The sequence below is a fragment of the Lithobates pipiens genome, unplaced genomic scaffold (genome assembly GCF_037356315.1).
Source record: "Lithobates pipiens isolate NorthernLeopardFrog02 unplaced genomic scaffold, aLitPip1_a1.2 Scaffold_18, whole genome shotgun sequence".
Lineage (NCBI taxonomy): Eukaryota > Metazoa > Chordata > Amphibia > Anura > Ranidae > Lithobates > Lithobates pipiens.
In genome coordinates this window covers 491,971,568-491,976,008 of record NW_027507758.1, presented here as the reverse complement: position 1 = coordinate 491,976,008, position 4,441 = coordinate 491,971,568, and positions in this window count along the sequence as shown.

The window sequence follows — 4,441 nt, the reverse complement described above, 5'->3', positions numbered from 1 at the left end:
TGTTCACAATGCTTTTTGGGGGGAGGGGGTTGGGACAGTGGACAGTGTTGGTAGGGCAGGGTTTTTTTTTATTTTAGATACCCCTGACATTCTCTTTGAGACAGGGAAAGAGACTGAGGACATTGGTTCCCCAGTCCCTTTCTCAGCATTGAAGATGAATGGACAGAAGACAGAGGCTCCTGTCCATTTATAACCCCTTGCCGCCGAGTGTACGCAGATATGCATACTCGGCTTCAGGGGGTTATACCGGGATGATGCACGCACCTGCAGGCATCATCCCGGTACTGTTTTTTTAGAGCGAGTGATTGGCTTTCCAGCCATAACCTGTCACCACCTATTACTGTCACAAGGGAAGTTTACATTCCTTGTGACAGCAATAAAATTGATCAATTATTTTTTTTTTAACTATTTATTCATTTTAAAATAAATAAGAAAAAAAAAAAAATTTTTAAAGCGCCCCCCCGTCCCCGCGAGCTCGCGCAGCAAAGAAAACGCATACGGAAGTCGCGCCCGCATATGTAAACAGTGTTCACACATGAGAGGTATCGCCGCGATCGCCAGAGTGAGAGCAATAATTCTAGCACTAGACCTCCTCTGTAACTCTAACCTGGTAACCGAAAAAAAAAATGTAAAGCATCGCCTATTGAGATTTTTAGGTACTGTAGTTTGTCGTCGTTCCACGAGTGCGTGCAATTATAAAGTGTGACATGTTTGGTATCTATTTACTCGGCGTAACATTATCTTTCACATTATGCAAAAAAATTGGGCTAATTTTACTGTTTCGTTTTTTTAAAATTCATTAAAGTGTCCCTTTTCCCAAAAAGTTGCGTTTAAAACCGCTGCGCAAATACCGTGTGACATAAAATATTGCAACAATCGCCGTTTTATTCTCTAGAGTCTCTGCTAAAAAAAATATATATATATAATGTTTGGGGGTTCCAAGTAATTTTCTAGCAAAAAAATATGGATTTTAACTTGTAAACACCAAATGTCAAAAATAGGCTTAGTCATGCAAGGGATAAAGTGAGCAGAGTAAACACACAGGTTACTCTGCTCAGTTTACAAAGGACACAGGAGCGATCTTGCTCACTGTGTCCAATTCAGAAAAGGCAGGGACCGGTCCCTTCCTCCGCTGTTCCTGACAGATCCCCACAGCTGGCGGGAGAGGAGAGGAGGGAAGCTGGCTGCGGGGGATGAGGGGGGCAAAGGAGGAGGATCGGGAGCCGGAGAAGAAGGGGGAGTGAAGGACACAGAGGGGGGCTGGAGGAGGATACAGAGAAGCCGGAGATGATCGGTGCAGCAGGAGGGACAGCTGTGATCACTGATCTCCCTGTATAGCTTTTTTAGCTGACAGCTGCAGGAGGGAGAGAAGGAGAAGCGGCTGTCAGCTATACAGGGAGATCGGTGTTCACAGCTGTCCCTACTGCTGCACCGATCGTCCCCGGCTGTGAACCAGGGGATCATCCAGGATCGGCCTGCAGCCGGGATATCAGGCAGCACTTGCGGGTGTCCGAAAGCTGCCCTCGAAATGCAAGATGCTCCCACACCTCGCAAGAGGCTTGGGATATCTGTATTTATTTGGAGGAAGTCAGGTGATGTGGGTATTTCAGTCTGGGTGGGTGTGTGAGAAACAGTGCCCGCTGGGTAGGCCTGAAGCCTAGCCATGTGCTCAAGGTTTGGCAAGGGAGAGCCTGCTCGCTACCTGGAGGCAATCCTGAGAGGGATGAAGTTCTGAGGAAGTACCAGAGGTGACTCTTCATGAGCTGTGGACTATGAAGTGGCTGGGAAAACTTGAAGAGAGAATTCATCCAATTTAATTTTGTATAATGCTGTGAGTTGAGTTGTTGTTATGCTACAAAGTACAGATTGCTGGTTCCAGCTTAAAGGTTCTTTCCTGGTGTCTCCATGGCAGCATACCAATGGTTGGTTGCTCCGCCCCCAACCAACCCACAGGACCACTTAGAACTCTATAAAAAAAAATTGTTGGCCCCCCAGGCATTCTTTTTCCTGTCCTCATTCCTGCAGGATCACAGATCAGCCCCTGCCTCACCGCCATATAATGTAACCATTGAAGGTTCATGCTCTCCTGCAGTATGGAGCCCCATCACTTGTGCTACTAAAAGCTCCATATAAGTATGGGAGCCCCATTTTTCCGTGGAGATTTTTTGGGGCTATAAAGGAATCTAGGAGCCTTTGTATTCTCGTTTTCTTTCCCCAACTGTCGGCATGTCTCACCTGGACATCTTGTGAGTGGGTCTTCTCAGCTTTCTTTCCCATCTAGAGGCTCCTAGCAGTGCTCCCACATGGAGCAGCAGCGTGTACCCTCCCTGTGTGTGTTCAGCGCTTTGCGTGCGCCTCTCGCCGCTTTGCCGTTTCGGGGGGCGGAGTCGCTGAATGACGTCACGGGGCATGCACAGTGGCACGTTATTACTAATGGCGGCCATCTTGGTACACCCTAATTGGCTCTCAGGAGCCAGCTGCCAGAGAGAAAACATCTCCACAAGGAGATTGCTCTATATTTTCTTGGGTCGGTACCTCTCCCTGCTTTGCTATATACTAAATGGAGCCCGGCCAAGGTAGTTTTAAATATATATAATTAAATATATTTTATAAGGAAAAAAATATATATTTTTTGTTTTCCCCTTTCCCCCTCAATGTTAATTAGATTGTCTTATATTTTTAGCTGCCTCCAGTAGCCCGTTGCCGCATCAAAAACATCTTCAACAAACCACTAGGTAAGGGGCTGCAACAGACAGGTAAGTTTCCTTTTCTTCAAAAAAAGAGCATTTCGGGTATGCTGAAGCACACATTTTTTCTGTTTCGCTGCAGCCCGCACCATGGATCATCCCGTAGATCTTCCCATAGAAATTCTCCAGATAGGAGATCAAGAGGCCATGGAAGCTTGGGACACTCACACTCATCCTCCACTCATGCCTGCAGTTCACAGAGGTCACCTCATCATACCTCAGGTAGACATGATCCACAACGCAAGTCAGCACATCCAGGAAAGAAATCATGTTGGGTTTGTGGAAAGCAAGCCCTCCTGGAGAAATTAGTGCGTGGCCAGTGCCTTTTAGCCCTTGTACACACGGTCGGAGATTCCGACGGAATGTGTCCTATCGGACCGTTTTGTCGGATAATCCGACTGTGTGTGGTATGCATCGGACTGTTTCCGTTGGAATATCAGTCGGACCCAATTTTCCAACTTGTTGGAAATATTTTCCGACAAACTGGTCCGATTGGACATACTCCGATCATGTGTAGAGAATTCCGATCGGACAAAGTGCCACACATGCTCAGATCAAATTCCTACACCAAAGCTATTGGCTACTAGCCTGAACGTAGTCCTGTCGTAACGAAATAACGTCATCACGTTCTGAACGATCGGATTTTCCGACAACTTGGTCCGACCGTGTGTATGCAACAGTTTCGGACACAATCTGTCGGACAAAATCCGTCGGACAAAATCCAACGGATTTGGTTGGCAGAATGTCCGACCGTGTGTACAAGGGCTTAGAAGTCACAGGAGGCAAAGAAAAGAACAAACAGGAATCCATGGAATCAATGAAAAAACTGATAAAGGATTCAATTCGGGAATTAGCCTTATCCCAGGATCAAATAGCTCCATCCACTAGTGATAGACCAATGGGGACATCCATTCATCAACCAGAAGCAGATTCTAACTCTGAAGACAAGAGGGACACAGCAGAAGAAAACGCTTCAGCGTTTAATTTCGGATTAGTCAAGCCTTTTTTTGTTGCAATCAAAGATGTAATTCAGTGGGAAGAAGACCCAGAACCTCCATCCAAGGCTAAGAGATATTTTTCTCACCTAAAGAAAAAGTTATCAGCGTTCCTTTTAATGGAAGAGATCAAGGAGGTAGTTACGGATGAGTGGCGGAAAGTAGACAGGAGGCCCATCGCCTATAACCGTTTTCTCAAGCTGTATCGATTGGCAGAATCAGATGCTCAACTTTTTGATTCCATGTCAGCAGTGGATGCATGGATTATGAGATTGGCCTGGAATACAACTTTGCTGTTGGAAGACGCGGTCTCCTTCAGAGAGGTCCTTGATAGTAGGATTGACTCAGATCTTAAAAAAAAATATTAATCGGCCCCATGGGGGGAGGTTTTGGGGGTGGGGTTTGTGAGCGTGCAAACTGGCAGTGGCTTTAGCATCAATTTCTAGAGCCATCAGAGTATGGTCAGATAATATCGAAACAGCCCTCAGGCAAGGCATAGATTCGGGTGAAATCATTAAGGCACCCGGTGAGTTAAAGCTAGCTTCAGATTTTATGGCTGAAGCAGCTATAGATATTCTGAAGTGCTCCGCCAGGGCCATGCTATATTCCATCACGGCCAGGTGGGCACTGTGGCTAAAACCATGGTCAGCAGACCCATCATCAAAACAGACCTGATGTCGCATACCATATGACTGGAAA